The 19,231-nt window shown below is 40.6% G+C and overlaps 1 protein-coding gene across 2 annotated transcripts in view; it reads left to right on the forward strand.

Annotated features, from left to right (window-relative positions):
• The first annotated feature begins 329 nt into the window (after positions 1-329).
• ARHGAP35 (Rho GTPase activating protein 35) overlaps positions 330-19,231 on the forward strand; it is a 538,348-nt gene continuing 519,446 nt past the window's right edge. For both annotated transcript variants that reach the window (XM_078661000.1, XM_078661001.1), the window contains exon 1: positions 330-594. The gene's annotated coding sequence lies outside the window, so the exon portion shown is untranslated. The remainder of the gene's footprint in view (positions 595-19,231) is intronic.

The raw sequence follows: 19,231 nt of genomic DNA on the forward strand, positions 1-19,231 counted from the left end.
GTTAACAGAGAAAGTTAAGTCTTTCTTTTATGTTTGTTTCTAATTCAACTAGACCCGATAGTGTAGACATGTTCTGTGACGCTGACACACTTGTCCTTCTTTGGTTTTTATCTTTGAGGGCGTTGATATGATGCGCAATTTTTGTCCCTTTTCTTTTGATTTCGCTTAAGGCAATTTGACGCTGACTTTCGCGTTTTTTGTCCTATTTCTCTTTCAACGCTCCATTCAGCTTCTTTTCGTTCGGTCTTGCCCATCCCCCAGCATGCCGCTCCTATGATCGTCTTGCGTCTAGCACTCGCTGTTGTCTCGCGCAGACTCGCGCGCGCGCCCCCTGTGGCTTGGTCCCGCCCCTCGTTGTGAGCGCGCATCGGTCTTGGCTCGCGCTCCTTCACGCAGCCCTTTCTCCGCGGCTCGAGCTGCCTCCTTCCCCCGCCCCTCAGGAGAAAGGGCCGCCGCTGCTGCCTGCGCCGCCATTACAGGCCGCCCGCCTGCAGCCGAGCCGCGCCCCTCGCACCAGGGGACATGAGAAAGCCGCTCCCCTGCTGACGGGAGAACGGACACCGGGCCGAGAGTGGAAGGATACCCGCAGATATGGTATGTTCAGCAGAGGGGAGGCAGGGCCCTGCGCACAGCATGCCCCTCCCCTTCATTACAAGACAGCCCCTCCCTGGGCCTGCCGGAGCTTTCCACAATCCCTGGGTGGGGGGGGTCAGTGCCCCCCATTTTACGATAATTTCATAACATCCTGGTTCATCGTAGCCCCCCACCCATCACTTAAAGCAATAGCTCAACCCACCGTTGATGACACCCCTTCAATTCGAGATCTAGCAACAAACCCCTCCATGGCATATGACCCTGAACTATTAATGTTCTTTGGGAACCTAGACACTCATTTCTTCAACTACTCATGTTGTCCCATACATTTCCTGAGAAGTCTTCCGTTTCGCACATTGCTGCTTCATCCCTCCCTCTAATCACTGGTGTTTCTCTACGCCTTCTAATACAGTGGTGCTTAGCCACCCCGTAAAATCACTCGTTTGTTTCACCTCTTAATCTCTAGTGCCTGTGCCACAACATCGATTGTGATAGATAGGCAGCGCTGGCTCTCCTCAGTTTCTCCAGTCATTGGTGCTTTATAACAACTACATGGTCAATTTTGAGCACTGGCTGTGGCTTATGCATCACTTATCAACACACTGAGACATATTCTTCTTTATGCCTATGGTGGTTCTTCCTCAATCCTTCATACAGTTGCATTTCTTCTTCATTTGTAGAGTGTTGCACTTACTTCTTTACCTCCCCAAAACTTATTGTTACTTTTTACCTTTCATTTGCTCACCCTCAAAATCACTACTCCTTTCTAGTCCCTCTTCTAAACTGTGTGTCTCCCAACTCTAATGCCACTGCTCACTCGCATGTTACCCAGTCCTCAATCATTCGTGCTTTACCTTGTCAAGTGTTCCTTTCATCACTTCACTTAGAAGTTATTTGCAATTAACCCACATGAAGTAAACGTTAGTAGGCCCAGTACTCTAAAAACTGAACAGTTCTAGTTCTTGTCCGATTCTGAGCAGAAGGCCTGCCCAGTGAATGTTTGGGGTTTTTGTCACATTAATCTAATACGTTTTTTGCCACATGCTAGATTTAAACATTGTCAGTTATACAAATTGGTTTCCTTTTAAAATGTGACAAAAATCTTGCTTTGTATGTACTAAGCTAGTTGGAGATGTATACACTTGCTAAAAGGGCTGATTCATGAGATCTTCGTGTTAACAATTATTTACAAAGTTTCATTCAAATGTGATTTATCAGTGAAATGAATAGTTAAGGTGTTAAAAATAAAACCCAATCAGCTGTTCTCGACATAAGTGACCACTTGTGTAGGTCGCTCCATATAACAGCATAGATTTGAATCTTAGATGTACTTAGTAAAGGGCAATATCTCACATATAGAAAACCGTCAACGGTGTAACTTGATGTAACTTGCGGTTGTGATAATGTCTTTAAAACTTATTTCCAGGAGTTTAAGGTTAAACATAAACAAAAAGAAATACTTTTTACATTGTCATTTTGCTTATCAGTTAACATTCCAAGGTTATTGTAATTTTTAGTGCAATACTTGAAAAAAATTGACATTGCCCTTCGATTTAAGGTGGTTGTGTTGCACAATGGTGCACCCACAGAAACACATTTCAAAGGTTTGGAAGTAAAAGCGACTTCTGCTGATTAGTGAGCATCTTGTAGATTTCTTATTGCCATCTTGAAGATTTGTTGTAACCATCATGATGCAAAAGACTGCGAAATCAGATATGAGAACGATTAGGGCTATAGGAGGCTTTGTGGTCAGTATTCAGTGAATTATGATTTATTTACTTCTACTTTTTTGTGTTTCCTTGTGTGTAAACTGTTTCAGTTCCCTATGCCGATATATATATATTTTCATTGCTGTACCTGCTCTCTTATTGGTAAGCGCTTATTACATGTCCTTAGGAGCCTGCATGGATTGGACAGTGGGTTGACACCTTGAAATTATTTTGGACATGTGTGAAGACAACTTTGGAAACTAGGTTCTTCTTATTCCCATTTACTGTTAATTGCCCTATGTTTGCGTCTTTGTCGTTTGTTGGTGGTTTTGGATTAACAACAACATCATTCATACAAAACAGTGCTGCTGGGGCTCCTTGAAGCTGACTATTGATTGGTGTAGAATTTGATACATTCTCCATGACTGGCTTTATTTGGTTTGTTGTAGTGCACCTAGGTGTATGGGGCACTTAAGTGCTATCCATTCCATTGTTTCAAATATAGGGTGCTGAACACAGAAGATTGGCGTTTAGTGTTGCTTTGAAAGGGAAACGCACACAGCAGGATTTATTGGAAGAATAACAGTGCTAAAAGGCATATTGTTCTTAATACCACCCATTTTTAGATTGCATTTGATTGATATACGTACAATTTGAGACACTTGGAGGTGCTGCTATTTGCCCAGAATGATGCAACACCAGAATTAGAAGCGCAGCTACTTGTCCTGGTCAGAATCTAATCTACAACGTTTCTCAATGGCTCATGATTAGGATATAGTCACAATGTTTCAAGAGCATGCTATCAATTGGAGAATACCATTTGTTAGGAAGAACTAATGTGGAGCACCATTTTTATTAAATAATTAACTAGGTCACTGGATTTAGTTATTTTTCTTTAATTGTACAGTGAACTATTTTTAAAAGCCTCTATATGAATGTTGTATTTTTAGATTGATTAATTGAACCAGTTAAACTATTGGTTGTTGTTGTAAAGCTAGTATGCGTATGCTTATTCCCATGGCACTTTTCAATTTCAACACTCTTTAAATTATAGACTAACAAGTGGTCTGAATAGTTTGGTGAAAATAAGAGGTAATGTTTTTTTTCTAAAGTACATTTTCCTTTTTATCTTCAATAATACGTGTAAAATACTTTTAGATTTAAGTTGCTGGCAGTACATTTTGTAACTACGTAGATTCAAGTTGAGCAGGATGGTACTGTAGTCCAGCATGCAGGTATACCTCCGGAAGAAACTGGACACCCATCATTTATTCATTTGTTTCATTTTATTTATCAGCATTTCCCATAACAAAATACATTTTGGAACTTAAGAACCTGATTAAAAAAATAATTTATTCACATCATTAAAATAAAATCCTCTTCAAAACAAGAAGCAGTGTGTGTGTATATATATATATATATATGTATCTATATCTATATCGTGATCTCCGCTGGAGGGACCTTATGACCTCGCAGGGCGGTCTCTGCGCTAGGGGACGGAGGACCCCTATCAAAAACACACCACCTACTCCCTTGATGTTCTACAAAGAAGTGCGCCGGACACTGGACCTCGCTGCAAGAAGTTGTTTATTATTCATCCAATAGTAATGTGGCAGTCTCTTTAAAAGCACTTCTAACGCGTTTCAGCTGATGTCACAGCCTTGGTCACAGGTAAACTCTGGGTTGTGGCGTATCTCGCCTTGTTGAAAACTACAGTTTTGAAAAGGTTTCAATGTACTACAGCCCCCAGCATGCATAGTAACATCACTCCAAAGTATTGAATGATAAACAACTTCTTGCAGCGAGATCCAGTGTCCGGCGCACTTCATTGTAGAACATCAAGGGAGTAGGTGGTGTGTTTTTGATAGGGGTCCTCCGTCCCCTAGCGCCAAGACCGCCCTGCGAGGTCAAAAGGTCCCTCCAGTGGAGATCACGAGTTGGATTTGTACATGAAGGGGCCCGAACCGCCCTCATTATGCCAGTAAAAGAAGGTATGAGGATTACTTCAACCCAGTTAAAAAGGCAAAACAGCGTGGCAAGGGAAGTGAAAGGGAAATTCTCTTCACGAAGGACTTTGAAGCAATTGGTGTTTTCATTAAATGTGGGACAGAAGCAATGTTTTATATTGAAAACAGCATGCACAACCCTATTTGATTATGAAAAATGACTGCAATTTCCTCAAGATCGAAATACAGAGAAAACGAATTTGAAGACATTATCATTTACTTTGGAGTGATGTTACTATGCATGCGGGGGGCTGTAGTACATTTAAACCACTTAGAAACTGTGTAGTTTTCAACAAGGCGAGAAACGCCACAACCCAGAGTTTACCTATGACCAAGGCTGTGACATCAGCTGAAACGCATTAGGAGTGCTTTTTACCCCTTGACCGCGGCGAAAATTTTGCCGCGGTGCGGGTGATTTATGGCGTGGGCGTGGGCGTGGTTCGGACGGCCCCCGGCCGTCCTCCGCACACGCCGAGACTGCCAAATTACTATTGGATGAATAATAAACAACTTCTTGCAGCGAGGTCCACTGTCCGGCGCACTTCTTTGTAGAACATCAAGGGAGTAGGTGGTGTGTGTGTGTGTGTGTGTGTGTGTGTGTGTATATATATATATATTTTTCTTGGATTCTTACCTCGTTTCTCGGCGATTAAAGTCACGGCACAGCAACAGGTAGTTTGAACAAAAATATATTTATTCACACACCATGTGCAAAATAACGTGCAACGATTAGGACGGCCTACGCGTTTCGGCTACTACAAGCCTTCCACTGGACCATAGAGTCCTTGGTGTCTAGACCTTTTTTAAAGTGCAATGTGCAGTACAGTGCAGTTTTTGTCCCCTTTTCTATTTCCATTAAAAGTCTAGACTGTCAACCTTGTATTTTTAGAAACAAAAATTGTCGCCATTTTGTAGGTAGTTTGAAAGTGCATTATACTAACTCTTTGCAAATCAAACATTACTGTAAAGTACTTATTGTTAGATTGTTGCATTAAATATACATTGCACTTTACATATTTACAATCTATATACAGTATATGATTCTCTATTTAAGGAGTGGTTGTGTTTTCACTGATGACATCCCAAATGACATCACTGATGAGGTGTGGCGCCGAGGCCAGGGCGACTGACGCTGGAATCTGGGGACCACGGTTCGATCCCCGGCTCCGGCGGCAGGTTAGCCCAACACCATGTGACTCTGGGCAATAGCTCGCTTAATCTTCCCGACGGCCCCCAGCGCCTAGAGACCCTTACGGGTGATTGTGCGCTTTACAAATGTGGACTTTACTTTACTTACATCTCAAATGACATCACTGATGACATCTCAAATGACATCACTGATGACATCTCATTTGACATTACTGATCACATCACTGATGACATCATTCATGTGATAATACGATGAACCTCTTCAGACTCTAATATAACCTTAGATACACTCAGTGTAAACAGACACTCACAGACTGTCACTCATCCATGGAGTTACTCACACACCTAGTCAGTCATGCAAAGAATCAATCACACCTCCATTTCCTCAACTATACAGTTATACACCTTACTTATTCAAACATATACTAACACATATTTACTCTCTTATACAATCCCTGATACAAGTTCTCAATGATCCATACAGCCACTCACACATTCACTGGCTCTTATGCACAGTTATTTATATATGTCAACTCTCACATGTACTGTGTTTTACATATGTACTTACTTTGACATGTAGCACTGCGATATCCATTCACTCACCAATACACTCATGCACACAGTCAACCGCCCATACAGCTGTTTCCACATGCACTTTTGAACCCATACATCTAGTGAATCAACTGCTCACACATCTATGCACAGTCATACACCTCCCAGCCACCCACACACACACTCAGTCTCCCATACAAATACTTGGGCAACCAATCAATAACCCATATAGTTACTCATATAGCTACTGATCAACACATGCAGCAGTTTACAGAACAACAGACATAATGATGCACAAATTAAGACAGTTTAGTCACTAACCCATGCACTCAGTGAGACACATTTAATCACTCACTCATAGTCAGTCATGCACCTACTAAATCCTTCATCCAGACACTTATACATCCACTCATTCTTCAATATGTAAGACATATTTTAACTTTACAGAAACATAGTCACTGGATGTTGTCATCAGTGATGTCATCAGTGATGTCATTTGAGATGTCATCAGTGATGTCACTGACCATGTCATGAATGATGTAATATGTGACATGATCAGCAGTGGATTGCGGGTGCGCGATATATAGTTAGTGCAACTAACTATATATGCGAATTTCAATGGTTTTGTGTGAGTAAAATAAGGTTTTGTAAATGCTAATTCCTAACTATATATGGTCTATAACCTATGGTTTTTTCAGTGAATTTTCAAGGTTTTGTAAATGCTAATTCCTAACTATATATGGTCTATAACCTATGGTTTTTTCAGTGAATTTCAATGTTTTTTTAATGGCAAATATCAAAAGCTGTAAAATGTATTCTTCTTTTAAAGGAAAAATATATTTTATATGTATTTAATATAATTTTTTTATGTATATACATTTTTTGAGGGAACGAATTTATCAAATATCATGCTGAAGAAGAGTGTGGGGAAAAAAAAAACAAAGAGGAGGACTAAGAGGAAAGAACAATCAGTTCAAAAATACAATTGCTTTAAAGTGGAGAAGTGTGGCTCACTGGTTAGAGGAGGAAGACCCTGATGCAGAGGTCAGGCCGGGACCAGGGTCCAATTCCCGACGCGGCAGGGTCTTGAGCCCAAAATGTCCACGGACTCGATAATTCTCGCCTCGGTGCCTACTCGAATCATGGGTTCACACTCTGCAGCTCTGGGCAATAGCTTGCTTAATCTCCACTACGGCCCCCCTGCGGCGGGATGCCTGGTCTTCACCTTGGGGATACCCAGTAGGGGTAATCTCGCAGGGAAAGCCAGGACGGGTTCCCAAAGCAAGCGCTAAGAGACCTGTCGGTGATTTGGCGCTATATAAATCGAAATTAACATAACATAACATAACAAAGCATGAAGTGCTTTTCCACACATTTACATTTAAATACCCCATATTAGAACATACAAAATATCTACAGAGGAGACGGTGTACATTGAATTTTAGACTCTTCATTGGTACCTACATGTTGGTACTTACATCACACACACAACACAACAACCGGGACGCTGTCACAGATATATATATTTTTTTGAACGTTAATTTCTCAAAATTCACTGGAGCACATATCTTGAGACCTAGCAAAGGCACATCGGGCAAACAGTCTCTACAATTTTGCCAAGTTTCATAGAAATCCATTCAGCCGTTCGAGCTAAAAGTGAGTCCAACCGCCCTATGGAAAACTCAATGTTAAAAACACGTTTTTGGACCCCCCTTTTTTCTCGGCCCCCGCTTGACGAAAACCCCCCAAACTTTCAGGGGACGCTCAGAAACAAAATGTGCCATTTTCCTAAAAATTTCAGCCAATTCCGTCCATCAACGCCAAAGTTATTCAACATAGAATTTTCAGAAATCCCTATTCAAAAAAATCCTAACTATATATACCTACTGGCGACCGCCAGTAGGATATATATATATATATATATATATATATATATATATATATATATATATATATATATATATATATATATATATATATATATATTACATAACATTTCTATGGCAAAATGAAACCCCTCATTTTGTTCCTTTTCAAATTAAATGTATTAAGTGTTACCACTTTATTCCAATCAAGATGACTTCAGGTGTGCCATACTTTTGTCATAAGTAAGAGTGTTAGTGTTCTAGTTGTTCTTTAGAACACTCTGGGACATTCTGTCATTGGGCTATAGTTGGGCTACATCTGGCTGATATTTGGGCTACATTTGTTTTTTTTTGTCTCTGGTGGCCATCTTTGGGCTACATTGGGCTACATTTGGACTCTAACATATATATATAGCCCAATGTAGCCCAATATATATTTTTCAAAGTTAATGTTCGTAAAAACCACTGGAGCATATGTCTTGAGACATAGCAAAGGCACATCGGGCTACCAGTCCCTACAATTTTGCCAAGTTTTGTGGAAATCCATTCAGCCGTTCGAGCAAAAAGTGAGTCCAACCACCCTATGGAAAACTCAATGTTAAAAACACGTTTTGGGACCCCCCTTTTTTCTCGGCCCCCGCTTGACGAAACCACCCCAAACTTTCAGGGGACGCTCAGAAACAAAATGTGCCATTTTCCAGAAAATTTCAGCCAATTCCGTCCATCAACGCCAAAGTTATTCAACATAGAATTTTCAGAAATCCCTATTCAAAAAAATCCTAACTATATATACCTACTGGCGACTGCCAGTAGGTAATATATATATGTATATGTATATGTATATATGTATGTTAAGGAAGCAAGGGACCCCTATATTAACATCTAGCCAAAATGGGGAAATTAACCAATAAGGAAAAAGGGTTTAGCTAGAGAATGATAAAAAAAAGGTAGCAATTGATTCATATTTCATCAACATATATTTGAAAGAGAAAACAACAATGTGAATAACCACCTTGTTTTAAGTGAGTACACTAAACACAAATATAGATATCAACATATATATCTTTTATTCTTTTTTGTAGTATATCTTCTTTCATGTTAGTTTTTATAGTTCATCCATTTCAATCAGAAAGAGGGGGAAAAAGAAAAAACAAACAATCATATATCCATAGATACGATAGACGTAAAGATGATGTAGGCAGTGCGGCGGATGTCAACTACGCGCGTTTCGGCATACATGCCTTCATCAGGTAGCCGTCTATTGCACAATAACAAAACATATATCGGGAAATGCTAGTATCCATATGAAAACTTCCGGTTGATTGGATGTCAAAAAATTGGCACGTGGGCTCCAAACCTCATGAAAAAGATTCTTTTTTAGCTGTGGCACACGATGATGAAGATGATACAAAGGAAATATAAAAACGGCTGTTCTACCAAACGATGATATTCGTCTGTTTTAGCGGTCAGAGCGTTTCTCTCTCCACTTTGCTCATCATGCCATATCTTCCTGTTTCCAAACATGGGAGCGCCTTTTCCAGATATCTATCTCTATATATATATATATATATATATATATATATATATATATATTGCCACAGCTTCTTCTCTCCACTTCTTACGGATCAAAGGACACGGCACAGCAGCAGTAGTTTTTAGCGTTTTATTATTTACACACCAGTGCAAACATAACGTGCAACAAAAAAGGACGGTCTTTTTTTTTTTTAGTTTTTAGCGTTTTATTATTTACACACCAGTGCAAACATAACGTGCAACAAAAAAGGACGGTCTACGCGTTTCGGCTCCTGCCTTCAACTGGACCATAGAGTCCCTAGGTCTAGACCTTATTTAAATAGTGTATTATAAGTGTAAGTACCCTCTACCATTTCCATGGTCATCTTGACCAACCCGCCCAGCAGTATACACATGGCTTATACATGTTAAGGGTATATACACAAAACTATGTACAATCAATGTAAAGTACTCTACTGCATGTTCATTTCTAGTCACTTTTTAGAAAATAAAGTATTTACAATATCTCTCTTTTGTACATATTTGTGTTACACAATTATAAAATTAACGTGAAGTACCCCTGAAAATAAAGTATTTACAATATCTCTCTTTTGTACATATTTGTGTTACAAAATTAACGTGAAGTACCACTGAAAGTAAAGAAAGAGTTGAACCGGTGATTTAGATAAAGTATTAACAGTTATTTACAATATGGTCCTTCTAGTGGCATGTAGTATTTATTCATACACTGCGCAATATCAGTTGAGAGAGTGAGGGTTATTTAACCTAATGGGTAGGGCGGAGATTGTATGGTGGTAGCATAACGGGATGATAATGTGGGGATCTAGGAGAAGGTTGGGTGAAATTTCTATATTAAATAAGATCAGGTTTCTAGGTTCCTCTTTTAAACCCATTCAACTTCAAAATTATTTTTATAAACTTTAGAAAGATTCCTATGGTAAAGTACCAAAGTCATTACATCTCATTCTCATAGTACCCTACAATCTCAATTTTACAAACAGCCACAATATCTCTCTCCTCAGTGGAAACATTCTGTATGTCGGACCATCAATATTAACCGGTTCAATATCTATATAGATTACAGCATGTACATTTTCCAGCATCCATTAGGTAAAAGACATCATTCCTTGGAGATCAGTCTAATCAAATGACTACATTATCATTGGTTCATCAGGAAGTCACAAATGTACATGTAGTTCAGCGTCCAGATTATGGCCGAACGGTGCCTCCGTTCCCATACTCAATATCATTCGGGATTCTAGACGTCTTAGAAGTTGCAATTGATCTCCACCTCGTTCTGGTGTTTTACATAGTCTGATTCCCGAATATTTCAAAAGAGAGGTGTCACTTTGATGGTGTTCAGTGAAGTGGGAGGCCATTGGGTAGCATGGGTCCTTGTTTTTGATCGCCCTTATGTGTTGTAGTATCCTCAATTTCAATTTATTTATAGTGCTCCCAATGTAATACTTGTCACAAGGACATTTGAGTCGATAGACAACACATTTGGATTCACATGTAATGTGGTCATAGATGGTTTCTTTTCTTCCATTCTGAAGTACATAGTGCTTGATGTTCTCCCCATGTTCACAGGTCTTACAGTTATGACATTTCCAGAAGCCAGGTGTTGTCAGCCATACCTGTTTCTTCTCCTTGCATATTCCCAAATGACTTTGTGTTAATATGTCTCTTAGGGATGAGGTCTTTCTATATGTTATGCTCGGGTTGGCTGACAGGCTTTCATTCAAAGTTTTGTCCATGCGCAAGACTGCCCAGTGTTTTTTATAGGCTTTCTTCAATTGTGTGCTCTGGTTGTCATATTCCACAATGATTCTAGTTGTTGTGCTACTCGAATCTGTGTCATGTTCTTGGTTTCTACGCAATCTCTTATCCTTAGGTGTCAGCAATTCTTCTCTCTTCTTTAAGTGCATCCGATTTCTAGCAGAAATGATGACTTCCTTAGGGTATCCCCTCTCGAGGAATCTGAGACTCATGTTGTTTATCTCTTCCTCTAGATCATCTACTTCAGAGCAATTCCTTTTTGCCCTCAGCATTTGTCCGTACGGGATGCTCCATTTTAACCTAGTTGGGTGTCCACTGTTGGCATGCAGGATGCTGTTGCATGCAGTTGGCTTTCTGTGGATTTTGGAGCAAAGTTTGTTATTCTTAATAAATACTTCCACATCCAGGAATATCAATGATTGGGAGCTTGTAGTTGATGTAAATTTTAGAGTGAATCGATTGTTGTTCAAGGTTTCAGTGAATTTTATTATCGATTCCTCGTCTCCATCCCAGATGACGAATAAGTAGTCTATAAAACGACACCATAGTTTGATTCTGGGTCCATCCGGATCTTCTTGGTCTTGCCTGACCACCTCAGTTTCCCATGCCCCCATCACGATGTTCGCATATGTGGGCGCAAAAGATGTCCCCATAGCGGTGCCCTGCTTTTGGAGATATGTGTCTCCCAGGAAGAGGAATGCGTTGTGTGTTAGACAATATTGGAGCATGTCCAATAACATTATTGAATGTTCCAGGAAATTAACAGACCGTGTCTTGAGGATCTCTTTTACGGCCTCAATGCCATCCTCGTGGCGAATTGAGGTGTACAGTGATGTCACATCAATTGTTGTCATTTGATAAGTTGATTTCCATTCACAGGTAGATATTCTCTGCAAAAAATCCATTGTGTCCCTTAAAAAGGAGGGCTGAATAGTCACATAGTGCATCAAAAAGATGTCAATGAATCTCGATGTTGATTCTAATAGAGACCCTATTGAGCTCACAATAGGTCTCCCTGGTGGTTTTACTAGTGACTTATGAATTTTTGGTAAGAAATATATGGTGGCCATAATCGGGTTATTTGTTTTCAAATAGTTGTATTCATCGAAGTCCAGCAGACCCCTATCTTTCCAGTTTAATAGTTTTACATGGTATTCATTTGTCCAACTTTCTAGTGGATTAGTGTTAAGTTTCTCATAGTGATCCTGGATGAGGAGTTGCCGATTGGCTTCTTCAATATAATCCACAACGTTCTGAATAACAAGATTGCCCCCTTTATCAGAGGATTTGATGATTATAGAAGTGTCTTTTTTTAGGTCCATCATCGCTCTCCGCTCATCCAAGGAAAGATTTTGTTTTTCACTTTGTCCTCGTTTCATGGATCTGTCTGAGATCTTCATTATTTCCTCCACCATTAGTTCTTGGAATAAGTCAACCTTATTCCCCGGGGGCAGTTGAGGACAAAATTTGGAAGCTCTTTTAAGTCCACTATTTCCACCTATGTTGGTGGGTAGGCTAATGTTTTCACAGAAATCTTTTTCCATTTCCGGAGTGATGGTGTTGTCACTTTGGCTTTCAGAAGGGATCTCTTTAATTGATGTTAAGGTAATCATAGCAGTTAGATCTTTCTGTGTAACTGTTGTTATTTTATGACTCTCCAGGGCACATGTTTTTTTGTTTTTGTTGGTTTGAGTTCTCTCAGCAAAGTGTTTTTTAAGTTTCACCTTCCTGCAAAATTTGTAGAGGTCGATGCGGGCATTTGGTGTGTTCATTGTCTTCGTTGGGCAAAAGGAAAGACCTTTATTCAAAAGTTTTAGGTGACTGTCCGATAATTGTTTATTTGATAGATTCACTACTATGTTAGGCATGGACATTTGCTTCTTAATCTTCAATTGTTCTTTCCTTTGCCTCGTTTTGGTTTTACTACTTTTTCTGCCCCTTCTGGTTTTTGGCTTACCGGTGGTTTCTTCGGGGGACGTTGTTCTCTTCCCCAAGTGCTGGCTCTGCCTCTTCCTCTTTGTCGCGTTATCATGTGCGCTAATTTTATCTCCCCCTGAAAATCCAAAGGGGTTACATTAAGATCTCCTTCAACTGAGCTCACTTCCGAACTTTCCACCTCCTCTGTTGGGTCATTAGGTTTATCCACGGTCTTATCCATGCTAACGCGGCTCCTTAGTGTATCGTATTTTCGGGCGAAGGTATAAATTCGACCATTCATATAATCAAGTCTATCTCTCATAAATTTGTTGGCCTTCCTTGTTTCCACCTCCATTTCATGTTTGGCTATCTTTTTCTCCATAGCCTCCAATGCTTCTTTGCTTTCTTCTGATATGGGCATGTCTTCGAGTTCTGCTTCCAAAGCCACTATTGTGCTTAAAATCTTTTCAAGTTTCCTCTCTGCATGGATAATCAGGGTTCTCATTAATTTGTAAGAACATTCGTTTGTATCTGTTTGCCAAAGTTTGATAAGGTCGGCGTCCAGATCATTTAGGGTAGGCATTATTAGGATCCTCAATCCTCGCGGTACTCTTTTGTATTCGATATATTTCTCCAATGATGTCTTCTCCCACCACTTGTTTATTTCCTGGATGCGCTGAAATTGTAATTCCCGAATTATGTTGGCAACTGTTCTCTCCTTTGTTTTATCTCCCCCATCTTTCCCATTTTTCCTTGCATTGGAGGTCGTTGGTGTTTTGTCATCATTGAGAAGCTCACTCGCCCTCTGCTGGCGATTCTTTGTTTTGTCAGCCATGTATTCACTTGTAGCTGGGACGGGTTATTAATTTTGATCTGTTTGATGCACTGTTGTACTTGTCTGGTGTGTTATTTGATTGTAATGAGGTTGGGTTATCCTGCTGTCCTGATCCCAGGTTCTGGCTGGGCCCAATTCCACGCTTACTGTTGCTTCTCTGTGAGGCACCTCCGTGCTCACACGATTATCCGAAAATGCTGCGTTGCCCCTTTAAAGATTTTCAACCCGTCACTCTCCCCGATGACGGTGTGTTTTCAGTTTCTCCTCACCGGGCAATTAGTGAATACTTTTTCCCAGTGTTCCCGGGAGTTTGGACCAGGCTGTACGTATACATATATATATATATAGTGTGTTGTGTGGTCTTGGGTTAAGGCTATTGCATTGTTCAAGCATCTAATTCAGTGGCGGGTGCTGCGACCCAGCATGAACCATTTCTGATCAGGGATGTGATTGTCTTCCCCAGCTGGTTTGCCACCACTTTAGCCATGATATTGGTCTCCATTCAAGTATGTAGATGGGTCTACAGGAGTCACTCACGTCTGGAGGCTTCCGTGACTTCAGGATTATAGAAATTGTGGCCCCTGATGAACATCTCAAAGCTCGCCTGATCTCAGCATGTTTTCATACAGCGCAAGCAAGGGTGGGGTCAGTAATGATGCGTACCTCTTGTACATTTCTAGTGGCGAGCTGATCGGTCCTGGTGTTTCCCTGTAGGGAGTCACTGGAAAGCCTCCAGAATCTCTGTGGCGGTAATGGGCGCCTCAAGGTCCTCTGTATCTGTGCCCGAGAGTTTGGGACAATCAGAACCTCGACAATCGAATTGCCACATTCTGCTCTGGGCTTCTGGCATAGAGATGTGTACAGTATTGAGTGAGTTCTGGAGCTCTAATATGCGTGTCTATTACTGTTCGTCCCGTGTCCTCTTCTGGTCATATTTAGTGTTCATATTTAGTGTTCATATTTAGGGGTCGATTCCGATCCGGTAAAATCCCCGTCCGTACGAATCGTATCCGAAGCCGTTTCCGTACGACTCGTACGGACGCCGTACGACCGGACGATTTCGATCCCGATCGTCCGACCAGGACGCGATTCGTACGGAACACGTCGATTCGTACGGAAAAGCGCACGATCACCTACACACCGTACGGCACGTACCCCCCATGATCGCAGGGGTACGCGCCGTACCCCTGCGATCATGCGGGGTACGTGCCGTACACCCAGCGCACATGGGGTACGGTGCGTACCCCATGTATGCTGGGTGTACGGCACGTACCCCGCATGATCACAGGGGTACGGCGCGTACCCCTGCAATCATGCGGGGTACGTGCCGTACCCGGGGGGGGGCGTCCCGTACCTTTTTCGGCGCGAACTCTGCGTTTACGACTGTTTTCAGCTCCCGTAGGAAAAGGGTCGTACGGTGCGTACCCGACACGAATCGTACTTGCTGGGTCGTAAAAACCAGCCGCGAACCGTAGTGATGTCGCGTACAGCGGGTTCCGAGTGAGACTCGTACGGAGATTCGATTCGTACGGAGTCCTGTACGACTCGTACGGAGTTCGGCTCCTGGTACGGATCGTACTTCGTCGTACGTACGGGACGTTTACGGGTACGATTCGTACGGGCAAAAAACGCTCCGTACGACGATTCGGAGCGCATTTTACCGGATCGGAATCGACCCCTTAGTGTATGTCCATAATAAAATGGACTTTGTCAACTGTAACCTTAGTTTGGTTGTTGTATATTTCTTTATATAAATATTTATTGATACATTATTGTGATTGTAGTGGCTCCTGATTGTTTTTTCCTTTTCACAACACAGACACAATTTACGTTATTGGTGAAATGCATTAAACAAACATTGAGCCATGACTTAAATTGGTGTCCTATTATTATTATTATTATTATTATTATTATTATAATAATTATTATTATTACCAATAAGTAAGTAGTGTATACAAAATGTGAACATTATTGGCAATATGCCTACTATTTAGTTGGTATGTTATCAGAACCCAAGAATGTGCTAAGCTTAGCATGCCGTAATTTCTATATTAGTTACAAAATGTGTACTCCTATTTCTGTGTGAATGAAAATGAGATTCAGAGGTCTAGTTCTTGGTTCATCCAAACTGACTGAGGAAATTGATGTGTGGTTATTGGAGTAATGGGGGTCTTGGTAGATTTATCTTTTGAAGGAAATGTGATTGTTGATAGGCAAGTTGCCAATGGATGTTATAATACAATGCTTAATACACTTCAGTGTTTAAATTGTTTAGAAACTGAGATTTTCTATATTTCCTTTAGTTTGAAAGTTGGTTTAGATTGAATTTTTAGCTTTTTTGTATTTTTGTGATGTTAAATTCCAAATTTAGGAATTAAGATTTCCTTTTATAATTTCTTGATGAAAACTGATGGGGGTTTCCTTGCTAGATTTTCACACAGACCCTTCTATCCACTTTGCGATATCAATGATTGCCACATGTTTGTTTTTCTGCCTTCTGAGTGTTCTTACTTGCATCCTGTGATCCCCGTTGCAGGTGCAGTATGTACAAGGTAACTCATACTAGCTATTTCAAATTAGGAGTGCTGAATATTTTTGAGGACTAACCATAAACATTAATAGCTATGCAAAAGCACGAATACTGCTGTAGCTACTCCTATTTTAGCTTGGAAAAAGCTGTTTAAGGCAACTAGGACTCTGCTCTTAATAGTGTACGGTGCAGCATAGTAATTCATTGATATAGTAGACATAGTCACGCTGCCCTCTGAGAATTTCAAGGGTAAATTTAGTAAGTCTCAAGGAAAACTGACTGGAAAACGTGAGCTAGAACATTGCATGGGTCGCTAATAAACTGACTGTTGATAGTTGGATGGAATAATTTAGGACATATGTAGTTTTACTTCAGGAAACTTGCTCTGTCAGCTAAGTTTTCTGTGGCGGTTATACCAGCTTTACAGCCCCAACAATTCTCTCAATAGCAGGGTGGTAGCGTGCAGGGCTAACTGCTTGGTTCAAGATAACTCAGGGGTTTTCCATTTATCTGATTCATACTTATTCTGATTTATTTCAGGCTTTCCATTTGATATAGAAAAACACATTTAATTTGTTTATTAACCTAGACATTTTTGTTTCTAGTTTCAATGTGAATTTCATTCAGCTTTTCAATCGTTATGCCACCCAGGACATAGGGCTTAATGTGATACTGGTGGGTGATTTTCATGCCAAGTTAGAAAACCAATCCATTATTACTGACACTGGTCTATTTGAGGGCGGGTATTGGGTCCCAAAATCCAGGGGCAGGATCGTCTGGGTACACTGTTACACCCTTATATCTTATAGTTTGATTATGTAGTGACATTGAATTCACGAATACTTTGCAATATGGAAATCCTACCTATGTAAGTGAAAGCTGCCAACCAGTGATCAATAATATTTGTGTCACTCAATTAATGTAAACTTTTATTCGGTCTTTGACATAAAAACCATAAACGTGATACAAAGCATAACAATCACATCAAAAATAACTCCTCCTTAATATAGTCACAAAACCCATTCAAAATATAAATACCCTGATAATAATAATAATAATCCACATTTGTAAAGCGCACAATCACCCGTAAGGGTCTCTAGGCGCTGGGGGCCGTCGGGAAGATTAAGCAAGCTATTGCCCAGAGTCACATGGTGCTGGGCTAACCTGCCGCCGGAGCCGGGGATCGAACCGTGATCCCCAGATTCCAGCGTCAGTCGCCCTGGCCGCGGTGCCACACCTCTCCCCAAAAATCCTATAAAAAAGATTAAGAGAACGCAACTAACCTGCACTACCCAACGGATTAATCACAACTGTTCTCAGTCTAACAGCCACTTTTGAGAAGTTGAGAATATCTCCCGAAAGCATTTGCAGATTTACAAGGGCTGGTCGAACCTGAATGAAATTGACCCTTTTAAATACTCGGCGGGTATATTGTTCCTAGGTGAAATATTAAAAACTACAAAACATAGTAAAGTGTAGCGCGTTTTGCGAAGACTTACTGTTGCAGCCGCAGGACTGACAATTAACACCCCTATTCCCCCCCCATGAGGGTAGGCTAGCAAAAAATGCAGTAGGCCCAACCCAAACCTAGTTAACAGAAAGCGGTCCTACCTACTTTTGACACACGAGGTGAGGCTTGATAGTGGGCACGTGTATCAAACTAACATATCTCGAACACTAGGCTTCATGATAGCTCTTTCAACCCTATCCAACTGCCTCCTTCTAAAAAAAGAATTCTTTCACCCAGTTGTGATCTTGCTTGCCAATCCTATCTGGGTTCCTAAATAAATCTCCCCTGCCTAAATTCAAGAAGTAGTCCCTGATATATTTGAGACAAGGTATATGAAAGTGTGTCCTCATGTAACGTAACTGGTGCTATGTAAAGCGCTCTGATACCTGATTCGGTTCGGGTCTAGTTCGCGCTATATGAAAACTCTACCAAAAAAATAAATAAATAATGAGTGGTCCAGAGCCAGGCAATCCTTTATGATCTTTTTCCTCAGTGGGATCCCAGACCTGGTCCAGATATTCATCCAAAAGGAAAAAGGGTGAAAAGCAGTAATATCTGTTAAATAAGCCACACCTATTTCTCTATGCACTGAGAACGTTGGGGTGCTTTACGGTGTAGTGTAGTTCCTATATTCCCAACAGGCTCTGCGCATTGGAATAATATATACTATAGATTTGGCGTAGGACTGAGGTCTACTAGGTCTCTATCGAATATATTAGACTTATTTGTGAGTGCCAGCTAGCTCAGAAGTCACTGGAAACTTTCTCGAATAAACAAGAAGGGATTAGTTCCTGACAACCGCATAAACATGACAACTTTGTTTCCCAAGAATAAGAACTGTATCTCTAGAGTCGCGGAAACAATAGATAGTTATTTTACTCAGTCAATCGTGCATGCTTCGTTTCACCAGAGGTGGAGAGAAATAGAGAGACGGGCATTTTCAATAAAAGGTATTTATTGAACAGTCTTCTTTCTCATGCAGAGGAAATGAACTCCTACAATCGTAATACTGGTTGTAAAGTACAATGTGTACAGTACGAAAAGTATTATAAAATAATACTGTAAAAGCATGATATGGTTTCTAAGCCATAAAATACATAGAATACATACATAAATAAAGACTAAAAGTACACAACTGGTGCTTCTAAAATACGCATACCCTGGTGTACCTAACCTAGGTCTAGTACAAGGGAAGAAGTAAGTGAGGTGTAGCTTAGTTTCAGTATTCTTGTGCCAAGAATCTATCCAAGAA

Source organism: Lissotriton helveticus, chromosome 9, assembly GCF_964261635.1.
Source record: "Lissotriton helveticus chromosome 9, aLisHel1.1, whole genome shotgun sequence".
Classification (NCBI taxonomy): domain Eukaryota; kingdom Metazoa; phylum Chordata; class Amphibia; order Caudata; family Salamandridae; genus Lissotriton; species Lissotriton helveticus.